The sequence below is a fragment of the Hyperolius riggenbachi genome, chromosome 10, assembly GCF_040937935.1.
Source record: "Hyperolius riggenbachi isolate aHypRig1 chromosome 10, aHypRig1.pri, whole genome shotgun sequence".
NCBI classification, from domain to species: Eukaryota; Metazoa; Chordata; class Amphibia; order Anura; family Hyperoliidae; genus Hyperolius; species Hyperolius riggenbachi.
Window position 1 is genome coordinate 275,715,316 of NC_090655.1, and position 22,243 is coordinate 275,737,558.

A 22,243-nucleotide genomic window follows, 5' to 3' on the forward strand; every position below is an offset into this window, starting at 1 on the left:
GCGAAGTGTCAAATGCAGCGGATGTGGTGCTTGTTGTAGCGCTGGTGGCTGCGGGAGATGAGGTGTTCTGTTAAATACTCAACCACCTCCTCACGATTTTGGTAGAGTAACACAAACAGAGACCGCACTCAGAAGGCTGTTCAATCACTGTATTGAAAAATCAGAGCAACAGAGGCACACAACGTTTCGGGCGTAGCCCTTCCTCACGATTTTGGGAAGTGATGGCACGTGCCTTCTTCTGAGCACTGTACTTTGGGCCAGGTCCGCACGAAATCACAGCAACACCACCTCGCACAGACCTGCCGGTGCCAGGTGGCCTTCCTCTGGGTCTGCCTCTACCTCTTCCTCTACCTGGTTTGTCCATTTTGTCCATCTCGGGGGGGATGCTAGGTATATGCAGTGAGGTGGGTTCACTCAACACAAAGGTAGTTAGATGCAGTGAGGTGGGTTCACTGAACACAAAAGGTAGTTATCTTCAGTGAGGTGGGTTCACTGAACACAAAGGTAGTTATATGCAGTGAGGTGGGTTCACTGAACACAAAGGTAGTTATATGCAGTGAGGTGGGTTCACTTGAACACAAAGGTAGTTAGATGCAGTGAGGTGGGTTCACTGAACACAAAGGTAGTTAGATGCAGTGAGGTGGGTTCACTGAACACAAAGGTAGTTATATGCAGTGAGGTGAGTTCACTCAACACAAAAGTAGTTATATGCAGTGAGGTGGGTTCACTGAACACAAAGGTTGTTATATGCAGTGAGGTGAGTTCACTCAACACAAAGGTAGTTATATGCAGTGAGGTTAGTTCACTCAACCCAAAGGTAGTTATATGCAGTGAGGTGGGTTCACTGAACACAAAGGAAGTTAAATACAGTAAGGTGAGTTCACTTAACCCAAAGGTAGTTATATGCAGTGAGGTGAGTTCACTTAACCAAAATGTAGTTATATGCAGTGAGGTGAGTTCACTGAACACAAAAGGTAGTTAGATGCAGTCAGGTGAGTTCACTCAACACAACAGGTACTAGAAGGTATATGCAGTACTGGGTAGTACAATGTGCAGCTCCCTGTCACACACACAGGTAGTCACTGAATGTGCTGCTGCTGGCAGTGGCACACACATAGTATGAATTAGCAATGCTGTCTAAGCAACACAAGTGTCAGTTTGACATACAGAAAAAAAATGATCACACGAACAGGATTAGCTCTGAAAAGAGCTGTTGAATGAGGGGTGCTATTAACCACCTGAGCGGTCTGGACGAGCTCAGCTCGTCCAACACCGCCGGAGGCTGCCGCTCAGGCCCTGCTGGGCCGATTTACATCAAATAAAAAGCAGCACACGCAGCCGGCACTTTGCCAGCCGCGTGTGCTGCCTGATCGCCGCCGCTCTGCGGCGATCTGCCGCGAGCAGCGGCGAAAGAGGGTCCCCCCAGCCGCCTGAGCCCAGCGTAGCCGGAACAAAAAGTTCCGGCCAGCGCTAAGGGCTGGATCGGAGTCGGCTGACGTCGATGACGTCACTCCGCTCGTCGCTATGGCGACGATATAAGCAAAACAAGGAAGGCCGCTCATTGCGGCCTTCCTTGTTTATTCTGGGCGCCGGAGGCGATCGGAAGATCGCCTCCGGAGCGCCCTCTAGTGGGCTTTCATGCAGCCAACTTTCAGTTGGCTGCATGAAATAGTTTTTTTTTTATTTAAAAAAAACCCTCCCGCAGCCACCCTGGCGATTTAATCAGAACGCCAGGGTGGTTAAAGCAATAACATTCCGCCAGGAGCAAGCTAAGAAGCCAAGAGCCTGACTAATCTGTCCCTAGGAGAAAAGGTGTGCAGCAGCTCGCCCTAGTCTGTCTATGTGCAGGCACACGAGTGAGTGTAAAGGCCGCCGGAGCCTGCCTTATATAAGGGGGGCTCCAGGGCTGAGTGTAGCCGAATTGGCTACAATGTGCCTGCTGACTGTGATGTAGAGGGTCAAAGTCGACCCTCATAGAGCATTATGGGGCGAATCGAACTTCCGGGAAAGTTTGCCTTCGCCGGAGAAGGCAAACCACCCGAAGTTCGCCGGTGAACCGTTCAGCCCATCTCTAATTGGGTGCCAGGGCTTAGTCTGCGAGTCCTCTGATTGGCTCAATGGGGTCAGGTGGGGCTGGCCAGGGTTCCCTTCTGTGATTGGTTGCTGGTGCTTCTGCTGGGAGCCCTCTGATTGGCTCAATGACGTCCTGGACGTCACGTACTTAGTTACAGTATCTCAATATTCGGATATCTGCATTGGCAGCCAACTATCCGCAGATAGCTATCCGGATTTGGGCACAGGTATCCGGAATCCGGTCGGATATCGCTAAAAAGTTCCGGATGAGCATCCCTGCATATGAGTGTGTTTTCCTTATTATGTGTCACCTTTCCATCCTCACACACTGGGCCATATGCAATTCACTTTTCTCCCGAGTTCTCTCCTAGGTGATATTTTTTCATCTTTGATTTAAAATAACTTTTTAGCACTTTGCAATGGGAAATGTACCAAAATGTAGGTGAAAAAGTACTGTCAGAATTATTTTGAGTAATTGTATGCTTGCTGGGGGTTTAACCACTTCACCACTGAGGGGTTTTACCCCCTGAGCACCAGAGCAATTTTCACCTTTCAGCGCTCCTTCCATTCATTCGTCTATAACTTTATTATTACTTATCGCAATGAAATGAACTATATCTTATTTTTTTCCGCCACCAATTAGGCTTTCTTTAGGTGGGACATTATGCCAAGAATTATTTTTTTCTAAATGTGTTTTAATGGGAAAATAGGAAAAATGTGGGGAAAAAAATAATTATTTTTCAGTTTTCGGCCATTATAGTTTTTAAATAATGCCTGCTACTGTAATTAAAACCCATGAAATGTATTTACCCATTTGTCCCGGTTATAAAACCATTTAAATTATGTCCCTATCACAATGTTTGGCGCCAATATTTTATTTGGAAATAAAGGTGCATTTTTTTCAGTTTTGCGTCCATCCCTAATTACAAGCCCATAGTTTATAAAGTAACAGTGTTATACCCTCCTGACATAAATATTTAAAAAGTTCAGTCCTTAAGGTAACTATTTATGTATTTTTTTTAATTGTAAATTTTTTATTTTTTTTTTAATTACAAAAAAAAAAAAAAATGGGGAGTGTGGGAGGTAATGAGTTAATTTTATGTGTAAAAGTCATTTATTTGTATGTGAAAAATGTGTAGGGTGTAGTTTACTATTTGGCCACAAGATGGCCACAGTAACTTTTTGTTTTAATGCGACCTCCAAGCTTCCTTCCGGAAGCTTGGAGGAAGAATAAGGAGGCTGGACACGTGAGTTTTTTCTCACAATGATCGCGCTGCCCATAGGAGAGCAGCTGATCATTGCGGGGCTTAGATCAACGAACGGGAATGGATTTTCCCGTTCATTGATCTCTGGGCGAGCGGGCGGCAGCGGTTTTACTAGCGGCGGGCGGCGTGTTTACGAGCGGGAGCAGCGTCGGGAACGCGGAAAGTACGTGTTTCTCCGTCCCTGGTTTTAAAGGATGGAAAAAGGGGCGGAGAAATACGTACGCGCGGGGGTAAAGTGGTTAAAAAGCATTTTATTTACAAGTTGTGAAAATATCACCTAGGAGAAACCTCAGGTGAAAAAGTGAATTGCATATAGCCCACTCTCCCTAATGAGGTGTTTGTGCACCAGGAAGAAAGAGAGAGAAAGAGAGAGAGCACAAGACCTCTCGGCCTCCTTTATCCTGGCTTTCTGTGATGCCCTAACTTCTAGGCTGATGTCACCCATCTACTCAGCAGCATTCGTGTCACATGCGTGTCACTTGCACACTTGCATTCTCATGGAAAAGTGAAACTTGATTTCAGTTGACACAGCAGAGAACCGGTGACAGGAGTCTTCTAAAAAAAACACATTTAAACAACCAGCTCCTCTTCCTATTTACTGCCTGAAGTTTGAGAAAACAACTAACATTTATATGCTATAGCTTATCCCAGAACTATTGGCCTATAAGACTGTGTATCGGCCACTAACCTTCTAACCATGTGGATTTGTTTGAGTAGTTTTAAACACAAACTCACCTGTGTAATGATGCATATGATTGTAATCTCCATCATGACCATCAGGGGGGTGCAGAAAAGAAGTTGTAAGCCGCAGAGGCCCAGTCTGAGGATCCCTGGAACATGGAAACCTTTCCCACCAGGTCAGACTGGAACTCACCTGATTGTATTTGTGTCCCACCTCTTATAGAGCTCCTTGATCATGGTGGAATATCACCTCCAGTTTAGTGTTATGTTTGTCTAACAACTTTAAAGAAGTGCAGTCTTGTTTATTATTATTGCTTTATTAAGCAAAGTAAGAAATAAGCATGGGGTACATAATAATACAGACAAATGGTGTACAACACCAATATATAAAATACAGAATTGGTAACAAAACACAGAATCAATACAAAATACAGAGCTGGTAATTACAGTGACAATAGTTACATAATGAATAAAATGTATAATACTGTATATTTTGGACTCATCGTTTCTCCCCAAAACAGGAGGGGGGGGGGGGGGGGGAAGTAGTCAATGCTTCTTATAGTCTGAATGCATAGATGTAATACACGAGGCAGCTGCGGCGAACAGCACTGTACATAGAGGCAGCTGCCTCTATGCGGCCATCCGTCCGTTCGGCGTCTAGGACACCGAGGACGGAATGTTCTCTGGTGCAGGGGGTCGCCGTCTCGCGCGGGCCCACGCACAGACGGGACCTTTATGCGGGGAGGAAGCCCGTCAGCTGACCTGTAGGTCGGCTGACGTCAGAGTAGTCCCATGGCGCCCAGGATTGGCTGATGGAGGGGGCGTGCCAGTGGAGTCTCCTCTGCTTCTTAAGCCTCCGGGCTTCATTCACACATTGTCTGTTGTCGTGAATACTCTGTGTGTTAGCGCTCAGACCTTAGACTAGATCCCAGGTGTTGATGCAAAGGACTTCAAACCTAATCTAGGATATTGCTACCTTGTTACTGTTTATTTGATTAGACTAGTTCCCGGGTGTTGATGCCAAGGACTTCACACCTAGACTAGGATATTGTATTGTATTGATCTCCTGTGTATGACTTCTAGCTATTACTCTGACTCTGATCCTGCTTTCCGTTCTTGTACCTTTGCCTATCTGCCTTGTTGCTGCTGAATCTTTGCCTGATTACCGACTACTCTTCTGTCTCATGATTCTGTACCGATACTTACCTCTCTGTTGCTGAACCTCTGCCTGATTACCGATTATTCTCCTGTCTCACGATTCTGCACTGATATTTACCTCTCTGTTGCCGAAACTTGCCTGTCAGACCATTCTACTCACCAGTGGGCCCTCGCCACTGGTGAGGTGCTAGCTTCACCAGCGCCTCTGGTGAAGTTATTATTTTGTGCAGTCCTGGTTGTGTCTCCTAGGCTGCAGTACAGTCTGACTCACCTGCTCCAAGGGTGATCACTCGGCTTCAGTACAGTCTGACTCACCTGCTCCAAGGGTGATCACTCGGCTGCAGTACAGTCTGACTCGCCTGTTCCCAGTTAATCACTAGTTCAGTAATAGTTGTATCTCATAGGCTGTCGGCACACCAGCTCCACGGGTGATCACTTGGCTGCAGTACTTCCTGAATCACCCGCTCCACAGGAGATTCGGCCTCTTCGATATTGTTTTCTCCAGCCTGCAGGAGTTTGTACTCTAGTGCACTGCTCAGTGTACTGATAGTACCTCACCAGCCCCTCTGGTGAGGTCTCATTAAACTATTAAAGTTACGGTTGCACCTAATCACTACACACTCAGCTCTTTGTCTGCTATACTGGTATTATTGGTGATTCTGCAGATCACACATAATCAGGTATAGCATCTGCATTATTGGTGATTCTGCAGATCACCACATAATCAGATATCTGAGCTACAACACAAGACCGTTGCAATAGAGTTCCTGACTTGTGAATGCCTACCAATACGAACCTCCAACCCGCCACAATGGCAGAGACTCCCTGTACTGTGCCCATGCAGAGGAGGACACAGGGGGACAAATGGAGGACACAGGGACACAATGGGGCATAGAGGAGGACAGAGGGTGACACAAAGGGTAGAGAGAAGTACACAGGGAAGACAGAGGCAGACACAAGGGGGACACAGGAGGTGTGTGTGTGTGTGTGTGTGTGTGTGTGTGTGTGTGTGTGTGTCCAAAAATATAGTAAATTCCAAGACATAAAAGGGTGAGAGAGCCCTACCCTTACATATAGTCAATAACGTTGATAAAGTCAATAAAGTCACCAAGAATAGATGCAGATCACCTCTCTTGGATGTTAGGATCACTGTGAAAGGGGGCCAATCTTTCAGCTTAATTATAATAAGCTAGCCTGCTAGGCCTTTTATAATTAAGAGTTCAAAAATGGTGGCTTTTTAAGTGGGATACATGTGCTTGCCTGTTGCTTGAGCAACCGGCCTAAAAAGCACAACCCCCCCCCCCCCAATATTCCCCGAGCCTCCAACTATGTCTTGGAGCCTTCCTCTTGCTCCTAGCGGGCTTTTAGTGGCTTTTCAGCTTCCCCTGTGCATGGAAGCCAGCGTGTCACCTGACCTGCATCTGGTCACGTGACATGCAGACTTGTGTGCACGGATGCTGGAAGCAGCTAGGAGCAAGAAGAAAACTGATAGACGTCGCTGGAGGATCAGTAAGTATTTAAGAGCCTGCAAACACCCTAAAAACAAAGTCCCCATTATCCCTCAGGCATGCCGGTTAGTTGAGGCTTCCGGCTGCCTCAACTAACGGTATCGAGAGAGAGAGTGCTACTGACAAGCTATGGAGGATTCACAACTGACAAGCTGTGGAGGATGCACAACTGACAAGCTATGGAAGATGTGCAACTGACAAGCTACAGAGGATGTGCAACTGACAAGCTACAGAGGATGCGCAACTGACAAGCTACAGAGGATGCGCAACTGACAAGCTACAGAGGATGCACAACTGACAAGCTACAGAGGATGCGCAACTGACAAGCTACAGAGGATGCGCAACTGACAAGCTACAGAGGATGCGCAACTGACAAGCTACAGAGGATGCGCAACTGACAAGCAACAGAGGATGCGCAACTGACAAGCAACAGAGGATGCGCAACTGACAACCTACACAGGATGCGCAACTGACAACCTACACAGGATGCGCAACTGACAATTTACAGAGGATGCGCAACTGACAAGCAACAGAGGATGCGCAACTGACAACCTACACAGGATGCGCAACTGACAATCTACGGAGGATGCGCAACTGACAAGCTATAGATGATGCGCAACTGACAAGCTATAGATGATGCGCAACTGACAAGCTATAGATGATGCGCAACTGACAAGCTATAGATGATGCGCAACTGACAAACTATAGATGATGCCCAAATGACAAGCTACGTAGGATGCACAACTAACAAGCTAATGAGGATGCACAACTGACAAGCTACATAGGATGCGCAACTGAAAAGCAAGGAGGATGCGCAACTGAAAAGCAAGGAGGATGCGCAACTGACAAGCTATGGATGATGCGCAACTGACAAGCTAAGGAGGATGCGCAACTGACAAGCTAAGGAGGATGCACAACTGACAAGCTAAGGAGGATGTGCAACTGACAGGCTACGGAGGAATGCTCATGTTGAGCCCTGTAAGCAAGAGAAGCACACAGCGCTCTGCTTATGCCGGGGACACTCGGGGTGCAGGGACACAGAGGATCTGTCTGCCTTACATCCTGTTCTGGTGGGGGCAGCATGGTGGTAAGCCTTTATCTAATGGGCATTACTGTAATCAGCTGCACACAATACAGGACACAGGGCACATAGCGGGGGACACACAGCGCTCTGCTTATGCCAGGGACACTCGGGGTGCAGGGACACAGAGGAGCTGTCTGCCTTACATTCTGCTCTGGTGGGCAGCAGCATGGTGGTAAGCCTTTATCTAATGGGCATTACTGTAATCAGCTGCACACAATACAGGACACAGAGCACATAGCGGGGGACACACAGCACTCTGCTTATGCCGGGGACACTCGGGGTGCAGGGACACAGAGGAGCTGTCTGCCTTACATTCTGTTCTGGTGGGCGGCAGCATGGTGGTAAGCCTTTATCTAATGGGCATTACCGTAATCAGCTGCACACAATACGGGACACAGGGCACATAGCGAGGGACACAAAGCGCTCTGCTTATGCCGGGGACACTCGGGGTGCAGGGACACAGAGGATCTGTCTGCCTTACATCCTGTTCTGGTGGGCGGCAGCATGGTGGTAAGCCTGTATCTAATGGGTATTACTGTAATCAGCTGCACACAATACGGGACACAGGGCACATAGCGGGGGACACACAGCGCTCTGCTTATGCCGGGGGCACTCGGGGTGCAGGGACACAGAGGAGCTGTCTGCCTTACATTCTGTTCTGGTGGGCGGCAGCATGGTGGTAAGCCTTTATCTAATGGGCATTACCGTAATCAGCTGCACACAATACAGGACACAGTGCACATAGCGGGGGACACACAGCGCTCTGCTTATGCCGGGGACACTCGGGGTGCAGGGACACAGAGGATCTGTCTGCCTTACATTCTGTACTGGTGGGCGGCAACATGGTGGTAAGCCTTTATCTAATGGGCATTACTGTAATCAGCTGCACACAATACAGGACACAGGGCACATAGCGGGGGACACACAGCGCTCTGCTTATGCTGGGGACACTCGGGGTGCAGGGACACAGAGGAGCTGTCTGCCTTACATCCTGTTCTGGTAGGCGGCAGCATGGTGGTAAGCCTTTATCTAATGGGCATTACTGTAATCAGCTGCACACAATACGGGACACAGTGCACATAGCGGGGGACACGCAGTGCTCTGCTTATGCCGGGGACACTCGGGGTGCAGGGACACAGAGGAGCTGTCTGCCTTACATCCTGTTCTGGTAGGCGGCAGCATGGTGGTAAGCCTTTATCTAATGGGCATTACTGTAATCAGCTGCACACAATACGGGACACAGGGCACATAGCAGGGGACACACAGCAGTCTGCTTATGCCAGGGACACTCGGGGTGCAGGGACACAGAGGATCTGTCTGCCTTACATTCTGTTCTGGTGGGCGGCAGCATGGTGGTAAGCCTTTATCTAATGGGCATTACCATAATCAGCTGCACACAATACGGGACACAGTGCACATAGCGGGGGACACACAGCGCTCTGCTTATGCCGGGGACACTCGGGGTGCAGGGACACAGAGGATCTGTCTGCCTTACATTCTGTTCTGGTGGGCGGCAGCATGGTGGTAAGCCTTTATCTAATGGGCATTACCATAATCAGCTGCACACAATACGGGACACAGTGCACATAGCGGGGGACACACAGCGCTCTGCTTATGACAGGGACACTCGGGGTGCAGGGGCACAGAGGATCTGTCTGCCTTACATTCTGTTCTGGTGGGCGGCAGCATGGTGGTAAGCCTTTATCTAATGGGCATTACTGTAATCAGCTGCACACAATACAGGACACAGGGCACATAGCGGGGGACACACAGCGCTCTGCTTATGCCGGGGACACTCGGGGTGCAGGGACACAGAGGATCTGTCTGCCTTACATTCTGTTCTGGTGGGCAGCAGCATGGTGGTAAGCCTTTATCTAATGGGCATTACCGTTATCAGCTGCACACAATACGGGACACAGTGCACATAGCGGGGGACACACAGCGCTCTACTTATGCCGGGGACACTCGGGGTGAAGGGACACAGAGGATCTGTCTGCCTTACATTCTGTTCTGGTGGGCAGCAGCATGGTGGTAAGCCTTTATCTAATGGGCATTACCGTTATCAGCTGCACACAATACGGGACACAGAGCACATAGCGGGGGACACACAGCGCTCTGCTTATGCCGGGGACACTCGGGGTGCAGGGACACAGAGGATCTGTCTGCCTTACATTCTGTTCTGGTGGGCGGCAGCATGGTGGTAAGCCTTTATCTAATGGGCATTACTGTAATCAGCTGCACACAATACGGGACACAGTGCACATAGCGGGGGACACACAGCGCTCTGCTTATGCTGGGGACACTCGGGGTGCAGGGACACAGAGGAGCTGTCTGCCTTACATTCTGTTCTGGTGGGCGGCAGCATGGTGGTAAGCCTTTATCTAATGGGCATTACTGTAATCAGCTGCACACAATACGGGACACAGAGCACATAGCGGGGGACACACAGCGCTCTGCTTATGCCGGGGACACTCGGGGTGCAGGGACACAGAGGAGCTGTCTGCCTTACATTCAGTTCTGGTGGGTGGCAGCATGGTGTAAGCCTTTATCTAATGGGCATTACTGTAATCAGCTGCACCCAATACAGGACACAGTGCACATAGCGGGGGACACACAGCGCTCTGCTTATGCCGGGGACACTCGGGGTGCAGGGACACAGAGGATCTGTCTGCCTTACATTCTGTTCTGGTGGGCGGCAGCATGGTGGTAAGCCTTTATCTAATGGGCATTACTGTAATCAGCTGCACACAATACGGGACACAGTGCACATAGCGGGGGACACACAGCGCTCTGCTTATGCCGGGGACACTCGGGGTGCAGGGACACAGAGGCTCTGTCTGCCTTACATTCTGCTCTGGTGGGCGGCAGCATGGTGGTAAGCCTTTATCTAATGGGCATTACTGTAATCAGCTGCACACAATACGGGACACAGAGCACATAGCGGGGGACACACAGCGCTCTGCTTATGCCGGGGACACTCGGGGTGCAGGGACACAGAGGAGCTGTCTGCCTTACATTCTGTTCTGGTGGGTGGCAGCATGGTGTAAGCCTTTATCTAATGGGCATTACTGTAATCAGCTGCACCCAATACAGGACACAGTGCACATAGCGGGGGACACACAGCACTCTGCTTATGCCGGAGACACTCGGGGTGCAGGGACACAGAGGAGCTGTCTGCCTTACATTCTGTTCTGGTGGGTGGCAGCATAGTGTAAGCCTTTATCTAATGGGCATTACTGTAATCAGCTGCACCCAATACAGGACACAGTGCACATAGCGGGGGACACACAGTGCTCTGCTTATGCCGGGGACACTCGGGGTGCAGGGACACAGAGGCTCTGTCTGCCTTACATTCTGTTCTGGTGGGAGGCAGCATGGTGGTAAGCCTTTATCTAATGGGCATTACTGTAATCAGCTGCACACAATACGGGACACAGGGCCCATAGCGGGGGACACACAGCGCTCTGCTTATGCCGGGGACACTCGGGGCGCAGGGACACAGAGGCTCTGTCTGCCTTACATTCTGTTCTGGTGGGCGGCAGCATGGTGGTAAGCCTTTATCTAATGGGCATTACTGTAATCAGCTGCACACAATACGGGACACAGGGCACATAGCGGGGGACACACAGCGCTCTGCTTATGCCGGGGGCACTCGGGGTGCAGGGACACAGAGGAGCTGTCTGCCTTACATCCTGTTCTGGTGGGCGGCAGCATGGTGGTAAGCCTTTATCTAATGGGCATTACTGTAATCAGCTGCACACAATACGGGACACAGGGCACATAGCGGGGGACACACAGCGCTCTGCTTATGCCGGGGACACTCGGGGTGCAGGGACACAGAGGAGCTGTCTGCCTTACATCCTGTTCTGGTGGGCGGCAGCATGGCGGTAAGCCTTTATCTAATGGGCATTACTGTAATCAGCTGCACACAATACGGGACACAGGGCACATAGCGGGGGACACACAGCGCTCTGCTTATGCCGGGGACACTCGGGGTGCAGGGACACAGAGGAGCTGTCTGCCTTACATTCTGTTCTGGTGGGCGGCAGCATGGTGGTAAGCCTTTATCTAATGGGCATTACCGTAATCAGCTGCACACAATACGGGACACAGTGCACATAGCGGGGGACACAGCGCTCTGCTTATGCCGGGGACACTCGGGGTGCAGGGACACAGAGGAGCTGTCTGCCTTACATTCTGTTCTGGTGGGCGGCAGCATGGTGGTAAGCCTTTATCTAATGGGCATTACTGTAATCAGCTGCACACAATACGGGACACAGTGCACATAGCGGGGGACACGCAGCCATTACTGCTCAGCCTAAATACATATATTGCAGTGGCTGGTAGACTCAGGGGCGGCACAATCATGTCAGTATCTGGTACAGCACATTATGCACGGGGGAGGGGGACACACAGAGGTCTGCCATTGCCATCAATGTATGTCATGGCTAACAACACAAGATGGGCCAACATCACTCCGCACATGAGGGGTACACAGAGGTCTGCCATGCATACTGCTCCGCTCTGGATGGGGAGGGGGGATCTTTCCTCGCACAGCCACAACTATACATGCATTTCTGTGCATTGTCTGCTGAGCTGAAGCAAGTGAGTGTGCAGAATGTGGCACACATACCATTACATGTATAGATGTGGTTACAGTATACAGTAAGGCTCTGGTCACAGTGGGTCTTTGTAGCATAACAGCCGAGGTTTGCCACACTGCAATGCACCACCTATTTGATGTTCACAATGCAGCAGGTGCATTGCAGTGTAATGGTGTCCACATAGATGTCCCCTGAATTTTATAGTCTCTGCTACCGCTGAGGTGTAAAGCAGAAGAGACCCGAGCCTCAATGCACTGTAGTGACACCCAGATGCCCTGTGGCCAGTGCAATAGTCCACTCCTGGGCTGACAATGCTTTAGCTGTAACTGGAAAAGCACAACAGTGCCTCTGCTTTATGAGAAAGCTAAGGAGCGCTAACCTTCCACAGAAGCTGCTGGTTAATTACTACAGATGCACTATAGAAAGCGGTCTGACCAACTGCATGCCGGCCTGGTACACCAGCTGCACCAAGGCTGCCAGAGAAGCCCTGCAGTGAGCTGTAAAAACAGCAGAAGTCATTATCGGCACTGAACTACCATCACTGGGAACTCTTGTGCAGTAAAACCCCCATTATCCGGCACTGACGGGGATTGGCAAATGCCGGATAAGTGTAGTTTCTGGTTGCTTGAGAGTCAATGTCAAAAATAGGCCTAGCTAAAAAAAACAGTACTATACCCCACACTATATACCAAACTGAGTATTAATGTTGAAATGCAGTAATTTAAAACACATTAAGACAAAATACAGACTTAATGTAACAGAGGTTTATTACGGCATAAAGAACTGTACAACAAGATTTATGCATCCTGCAAGGTCAGAATTTTTCCTTCTGGTTGCTGAGACTTCTGGATAACTGTATAAGACTCGCTGTATGAGAAGGGCCAAAATCATTATCAAGGACAACGCTCCCCCCAGAAACGTCTTGTATGAGCTCCTTCCATCAGGTAGACTTTTGGATCAATCCGCATACACATAACAGACTGAAAACCCCAGAGTTTAACAAGTTTATGGCAGAAGGGAAAAACCATCTGCCATAAACTTGTTAAACTCTGAATCTTAACTAAAATAATGTGAACTGTGTACAAATTGTTTAAATATTTGAAATACCAGGCATACTTGCATAATTCATCTTTTTCTACCTTTGTTACTATCACTATGGGGTTTATTCTTTAAGCTTAAACGTGCTCTATTAACTTAACGGGTTCTCCCTGTTTGATTGGCCCAATAGGCTGCCTGTCACGTGAAAAGCAGTCTATTGGGCCAATCAAAGTGCTGGGATATCATCCTTTAAAGCCAGGGGCTCAGAGCGGGCTCAGTGGCGCGCCCGTTAAGCTAATGGAATATGTGTAAGTTAGCAATACCGCAGCATAGAGTGCGCTGGAGATTTTTACCTCACTCTCCTGTCATTAAGGTGCGCTGCTTTAACATTAGCAACAGATAAACAGACGTTGGCAGACAAAACCAAGAACAATAGTCAAGTAATGTAGGTGGAAAACATTTACAGCATGAGGGTAATAATACACCTGGGCAGGCGATGTTGCACTACAGAGATGCTAGGAGCGTGATCCAGCCCTGTGGTGTGTGGAGGACCAGAACGGGTGCACTGGAGTCTCCGCTGTCTGATGGGATTACAGCAGGAGGGTGGGCTTAGCAGGGGAGGGATAGACTTCAGCAGAAGGCCTGGCTCAGTAGGGGAGGGATAGAGTTCAGCAGGAGGGCGGGCTCAGCAGGGGAGGGATAGAGTTCAGCAGGAGGGCGGGCTCAGCAGGGGAGGGATAGAGTTTAGCAGGAGAGCGGCCATACAGGGAACGGATATAGTTCAGCAGAAGGGCAAGCTCAGCAGGGAAGGAATAGAGTTCAGCAGGAGGGGGGGCTCAGCAGGGGAGGGATAGAGTTCAGCAGAAAAGCGAGCTCAGCAGGGGAGGAATAGAGTTCAGCAGGAGGGCAAACTCAGCAGGGGACGGGTAGAGTTCAGCAGGAGGAATGCTTGAAGGTGCTGCTTACCATGTTTGTTCTAGAGGAGATGGCCCTATAACGGCAGCCCAATGGGAGGAGGGATAGAGTTCAGCAGAAGGCCTGGCTCAGTAGGGGAGGGATAGAGTTCAGCAGGAGGGCGGGCTCAGCAGGGGAGGAATAGAGTTCAGCAGGAGGGCGGGCTCAGCAGGGGAGGGATAGAGTTCAGCAGGAGGGCGGGCTCAGCAGGGGAGGGATAGAGTTCAGCAGGAGGGCAAACTCAGCAGGGGACGGATAGAGTTCAGCAGGAGGAATGCTTGAAGGTGCTGCTTACCATGTTTGTTCTAGAGGAGATGGCCCTATAACGGCAGCCCAATGGGAGGAGGGATAGAGTTCAGCAGAAGGCCTGGCTCAGTAGGGGAGGGATAGAGTTCAGCAGGAGGGCGGGCTCAGCAGGGGAGGAATAGAGTTCAGCAGGAGGGCGGGCTCAGCAGGGGAGGGATAGAGTTCAGCAGGAGGGCGGGCTCAGCAGGGGAGGGATAGAGTTCAGCAGGAGGGCAAACTCAGCAGGGGACGGATAGAGTTCAGCAGGAGGAATGCTTGAAGGTGCTGCTTACCATGTTTGTTCTAGAGGAGATGGCCCTATAACGGCAGCCCAATGGGAGGAGCTTGGTGGCCCTTGACCTCACTCTCGCTGTGTGGAGATTGAGAGGTGGCAGGGATGATCCAATTATCTTTTCCACAGTGTTAATCACTCTTTGGAGTTTGTACCTGTCGCTGGTAGAGATGGCCCAAACTGTTCGCCGGTGGACAGTTCCTGGGGAACTTGGGCTGTTGACTGTAAAACAGAGACACAGAGAGAGGGAAATATCCTGTCCTCAGTTCAGTCTGGATGAATGGGAGCTTCTAATATCCCCACATCTGCAGCTCACAGTAGGTAAATAACAATGTTATATAGAACTTTCCTGGAGTCTCACATTCTTATTTTCACTTTAAGAGGTTGTATCCTGACTCTAAATTATGCACAGCAGCAAAATCAGCGTAATTTAAAATCTGTTCATTCAGATCCCAGCAAAAACAAATAATGATAATTTCAGCACTCTTGTGTGATCAGGAGTGTTTTTTTCAGTCAGATAAAAGTGTTTTGGCTTTTATTTACTTTTCAGGAGAGCCATGGCTGCATGACTGCAGATCCTGCCTCATTTGTGTAAATAAAGCACCTGGTTTATTAACCCTTACATTGGAAAATAAAAAAAAGTGAACACAAACAGGAAAATTGCATACTTACCTTCGGTAATTTTCCTTTCCTGGAACAGAAAATGACAGCATACTGATGGGTTTAGGCTCCACCCCCTGAACCCGATAGGACAGTTCAATTATAAATTAAAAGGAACCCCCGCCATTCTCATGAAAATCAGTCCTAGAATGGATGAGAGGGTGGGCTTCGTATGCCGCCATCTTCTGTTCCAGGAAAGGAAAATTACCGAAGGTAAGTATACAATTTTCCTGTTTCCTGGACAGAGATGGCGGCATGCTGATGGGATATACAAAATCAGACAGAGAGGGAGGGATAATGCATAACATATGAAAGTACAGAGGCGCCAAAAGGATAAAAAACGATAAAATGTTTATAGATATATATATATATATAATTATACAATGCATAACATATGCATAACATATAACAATATATTTCTTATAAGTCGACAAAACAGCTTCTCCAAATGTAAGAGAAGTAAGAGATGCAGGATTGGCATGATAATGTTTTAAGAATGTTTGTGGAGAGAACCGACTGGCTGCTTTGCAGATAGTGTCCATTGAGATGTTGGAAAAAGAAGCCTATGAAGCTGCCATTCCCCTTGTTGAGTGTATATGAACTTCTTCATGCCCTTCTAACCAGTTAGCTAAAGTTCTGGCTGTTACAGGACCACCTTTCTTAGGACTTTGGATATTTACAAACAATCGATCTGAGGATCTGAAAGCTTCTGTGCTATTTAGAGATGCTTTAACAGTCCTTCCTACATCTAATGGATGACATTCTTGTTCCTCCATAGAAGTTGGTAAAGTCAACTCTTGATTGATGTGGTAAGCAGAAGCAACTTTAGGTATGTGTTGCAAGACTGGCCTAATGACTACCCTATCTGGAAAAACTGTAGCAAGTTTTCAGAGCAGCCCAAAGCTTGTAAATCTGACACTCTTTTAGCCGAAGAGATAGCCACCAGGAATACAGTCTTTAAGGTGATATTCCAGAGGGAAGACATCTCAATTGGATGGAAAGGAGGTCCTGATAAAACCTCTAAAACCACACACAAGTCCCACCGGGGGGAAAAAGGCTTTCTCGGGGTCTTATTTTTTTAACTGCTTGTATAAACTATATGTAACGATTGTGTAACGTTTGGTGTAGCAACACAGACGTCTGATTATGTGGTGATCTGCAGAATCACCAATAATACAGACGCTATACCTGATTATGTGGTGATCTGCAGAATCACCAATAATGCAAGTATAGCTAACAGGAACCAGAATGAGATGTGCTTGGTGCAACAGTAACTGATTAGTTTAATGAAACCTCACCAGAGGAGCTGGTGGGTACTATCAGAAACAGTAACTGAGTAGATTCAACTAAACCTCACCAGAGGAGCTGGTGGGTACTATCAGAAGAGCACCTCACCAGTGGCAAGGGCCCACTGGTGAGTAGAGAGGTCAGACAGGCTAGGTTCGGCAACTGAGAGGCAGATACAGTACAGAATCAGTAGGCAAAAGAATAGTAGGTATTCAGGCAGAGGTTCAGCAACTAGATCAGATGGGCAGAGGTACAGAAATGTTAAGCAAAAGCAGGGTCAGAGATAAGCCAGAGTCATACACAGAATATCAATAATAATACAATAAGGCAATAATGCTAGTCTTGTGTGAAATCCCTGGTTTCCTCCCAGATCAAAGCACACCGGATACTAGTCTAAGCGCTAACACAAATGTATTCGCAACAGCAGACAGGTTGCGAGTGAACAGTGAAGGCTTAAGAAGTAGCCGCGCCCACAACAATCAGCCTATCCTGAGTGGCGTGAGTCCCCTCTGACGTCAGCCAACCAGCGGGTCAGCTGACACGCCTCCTCCCAGCATAAAGGTCCTGTCTACGCGCGCGGCCGCGCGATACAGCAACCCTATGTGCCAATGACAATTCCATCCTCCACGTGCTAGACGCCGGCGGAACGGAAAAAACCTCCGAGCAGGGAACCGAGGCGTCTGCGGAGACACCCTGCGTGCCCACAGCCGCAAGCACAGCAGATGTTACACTATATAACCAAAAGGATTCAATGCCCATGTGTGATTGGTTAAAGCAGAAAGGGCTGAAACCTGTAGATTAATAGCCGAAAGACTCAGCTTCAGGTCTACTCCTGTTTGCAGAAAACTGAGAATGTCTTGCACTTTAGGAGTTAACATATCAAAATGATTGATTGCTGCAAAGTTGGCAAATTGCCCCCATATTCTGTGATAGGTTGAATTTGTTGACACTTTTCTAGCTTTTAACAGGGTGGATGTAACTTCTGTGGAGCAACCTAAAGCTAGGAATTTCCGCCTCTCAACCTCCACGTCATCAAACTTAGATTGTTCACATTCGGATACAACAACTCCCCCTGCTGCAGTAGATTCGGAAGTCTGATTGGATCCTCTAGGCTCATTTCCAATAGTAGAGTAAACCAAGGCCTCCGAGGCCAGTATGGCACTATAAGGATGATCGTGCAGCATTCTGATCTGAGTCTCTGAGATGCCAGTGTGCCCATTCCACCATAGGGATTGCTGATGAGAATGTTCCCAATACGCTTGGACAATCCCTGGTCGACAGATAATTTTGAGACAGTACTGACCTGACGTTTTGCTGTATCGATAAGATCTTCTGATCTGGTAGGCAAACTTTGTTTTGATAGGTGACAAACCTGGCTCCTAGAAATATCATATCCTGTAAAGGATCCAACTGACTCTTCTGAAAGTTTATCACCCAACCCAGTGTCTGTAAATTGCTTAGCAACATCTTTTGGTGATCTATCAGAATTGAGCGATCCTGATTGACTAGTAAGATGTCATTGTAACGATTGGTGTCAGCACACAGAGAACTTCTGATTATTGGTAATCTGCAGTATCACCAATAATGCACAGGCTATACCCGATTATGTGTGATCTGCAGAATCACCAATAATACCAGTATAGCTGACACAGGACATTTAAGGTGATAAAGTGTTTGGTGTAACAGTAAGAAAGGTAATCTCCCGAGGAGCGGGAGATACAGACTCTACTGCAGCCAGAGGACCCCTGAGGTGCAGGTGGCCACTAGCTGTAATCCAGCCATCTTCCTGAGCGTAGGAGAGACAGACTGTACTGCAGCCAAGGATTCCCTGATGGATTGGGAATTAGATTGTACTGCAACCAAGGATTCCCTGATGGATTGGGAATCAGACTGTACTGCAGCCAGTGGACTCCTATGGAGTAGAGACCCCTGGCTGAACTGCAGAAAGGACTTCCTAAGGAGCAGGAAGCCCTTGCAGCTTATTGACACCTGGAGGATTGGTGTCACGAGTAGTACAGTCAGGCTGATCACTCAAGGGGTGAGTGACAGCCAGAAGGGTCAGACAGGCCAGGTCGGCAACACACTAGCAGATAAGGTACAGAGACAGAAGACTGATTCGGTAACCGGGTACAGGCAAGGTTGGCAACTAGTAGACAGATGGGCAGAGGTACCAAATCAGAAAGCAAGAGAGAGGTCAACAGAGCCAGAGGTCATAATAAATATCAATAAGCACAATCCTAGTCTGAGGTGTGAGGTCCTTGGTCTCGACACCCGGGAACTAGTCTAAAGAATAACACAATATCCTAAGCTAGGGTGTGAGGTCCTTGGTCTCGACACCCGGGAACTGGTCTAAAGAATAACACAGTAATGACACAGTAAGTCCAGAATCTTTTCGATCTCATATTGTAACGATTGGTGTCAGCACACAGAGAGAATCTTATCATTGGTGATCTGCAGTATCACCAACAATACAGATGTATACCCGATTATTGATGATCTGCAGAATCACCAATAATACAAGTATGACTAACCTCTGGACACCTAATAAAGTATAAGTGTTTTGGTGTAACAGTAAAAGGCTATCTCCCGTGGGGCGAGAGATACAGACACTACTGCAGCCAGTGGACACCTGAGGAGCAGGTGGCCTCCTGGCTGTGCAGAGACTATCTCTTCAAGAGGAGGAGATAGTGAAGCAGCCAGGCATTCTCTGATAGTATAGGAATCAGACTGTACTGCAGCCAAGGATTCCCTGATGGTTGAGGAATCAGACTGTACTGCAGCCAAAGACTCCCTGATGGTATAGGAATCAAACTGCACTGCAAGGAGGACTCTCTGGGGAACAGGAGGTCCTTGCAGTTAACAGACACTTGGTGGATTAGTGTCAAAGATAATACAGATAAACTGATCACTCGAGGAATGAGTGACAGCCAGAAGGGTCAGACAGGCCAGGTCGGCAACACACGAGCATATGAGGTACAGAGACAGAAGACTGATTCGGTAACCGGGTACAGGCAAGGTTTGGCAACTGGTAGACAGATAGGCAGAGGTACCGAATCAGAAAGCAAGAGAGAGGTCAGGAAGGCCAGAGGTCATAACAGATATAGACAAGTACAATCCTAGTCTGAGGTGTGAGGTCCTTGGTCTCGACACCCAGGAACTAGTCTGATAAATAACACAGTTTTCTAAACTAGGGTGTGAGGTCCTTGGTCTCAACACCCTGGAACTGGTCTAAAGTATAACACAGAATAATGACACAGCAATCCTAAGCTTGGGTGTGAGGTCCTTGGTCTCAACACCCTGGAACTGGTCTAAAGTATAACACAGAATATTGACAGAGTAATCTGACTAAGTGTGAATTCCCAGCTCCTGCTGGTTCTAACACACTGTAAGATCTGACTGAGGTCTGAGTGCTCTCACGTAAGTATTCGCAACGGCAGAACACCGGCAACTGAGCCACAAGTGCTATATATACACTACAGAGCTCCGCAGCGCTGCCCACACCACTCAGCCAATCAGGAGTCCTGCAGGAATCAGCTGATTGTCCTGATCAGCTGATACCTTTGCTGCTGGCATAAAGGTCCTGACTTCTGGCGCGCACACGCGTAGCTCTCCCTCTGTGTGCACTAACAAGCTCAGGCGAACCAGACCTATGTTGCGCGGCGGCATCTCCACCATTCATTACACATATTTCAGTTGGTTATCAACCATCACGGGGGGAAAGAGGAATCCACGTGCACTGCCGGCTTCGACAGAGACACATGGAATGATCTCACACCTCTCATGCTGGCTGGGAGATCAATCGCATAAGTGACATTATTGATCTTTCTGGTCACTGGGAATGGTCCTATGAATCTAGGTCCCAGTTTGGGTGATGGTTGTTTCAAAACTAACTGCCGAGTAGATACCCACACCATGTCCCCTGGGGAAAACTTCCACTCTACAGACCTTCTCTTATCTGTCTGTTTTTTCTGAGTCCAGGGTTTATTTGGCACTGGTAGGGGTTGCAATGTACCCACTGGCGCCTGACGAGATGGCTTACCTTCTAGAATATCTCGTTGGTAAGGGCCCAGAGTAGCCACCCAATCCTCCCAGGTCTCAGTAGCTGCCAACAGAGCCGGGCCGAGGCATAGGCTGGAGAGGCTCCAGCCTCAGGGTGCAGTGTAGGAGGGGGCGCAGAATTCATTCAGCTGTCATTCCTAATTGTGTTTGAAGCAGAAAGAAATAAGAAAAGGAAATATATGGCAGTGACTGCAAGCTAGATAACTAGATATTAAGGTGTTGGGGAGGTTGTGGGCCCTGTGGCCCTCTTAGTCTAATAGCAATCAGTGTGTGACGGCTGGGGTGGGAGGGATGGAGGGGCGCACTTTGATGTCTCAGCCTTGGGTGCTGGCGGACCTTGTCCCGCCTCTGGCTGCCAAGACTACCTTCTGAGGTAGACTGGTCTCAGGCTCAAAACACCTAGATAGAGCGTCTGTTGTGACATTTTACCACCTGGTATATGTGTAACAGATGACCGGGAAGGACAGAACCCGTCAGCAAACTCCGCACACTGCACTGCCACTCCTCCGACCTGTATCTTGGTAGCACAAACGGCAACTCTCTCCAAACAATGCTGATGACAATGGGCTGACCATCTCTTTAGCTGACCTGAAGCCCAGTCAAACTGAGGAGAGTGGAGTTGCAACTAGGGCATACCAAGAACAATGGTAGAGGTTGCCATTGGCAGAACCAGGAACTGTAATCTCTCTTTATGTAATACCTCTAAACCACACAACAACAAGGGGGTTTGGAAAAGAGGTTGTCCACTCTGTAACGGAGAGTCATCTACCGCAGTGACCAGAATCTGCCGGTCTAGTGGGAGTAAGGGAATCCCCAATTTTTTTTACAAAATCATAATCTATGAAGTTAGCTGCAGAACCGGAGTCCACAACGGCTTTTGCGGAACCAGTCTGACCCTCCCATGTAATAGAGCAGGGAAGGAGCAGACGATCATTGTTCAGAGATAAAGATCGCTCGCCTATGGTATGACCTCTGACTACCCCTAGGCGGCAGCTTTCTCCTGACTCTCTAGGACAATTCTGGACAACATGACCCTCCTCAGTACTATATAGACCAAGTTTTCCTGACCTTCTGTGACTCTTTTTCACTTGCCTCAGCCTCGAATATCCGATTTGCATCGGCTCGTCTGGAGGTGACGAGGGTAAAGAGTCGTATGAGACAGACCTTATAGCATTCCTACCACGAATCTGTTTCTGGTAGCGCAAGCGGCGATCTATCTGTACGGCCAAAGAAATTGCTTCGTCAACAGATTTGGGTTCAGGATGTCCTATCATCACATCCTGGATCAGACAATC

General features: G+C 48.6%; 1 pseudogene; it reads right to left on the minus strand.

Moving 5' to 3' along the window:
• Positions 1-22,243, minus strand: part of LOC137537222 (zinc finger protein 420-like) — a 74,783-nt pseudogene that overhangs the window by 34,008 nt on the left and 18,532 nt on the right.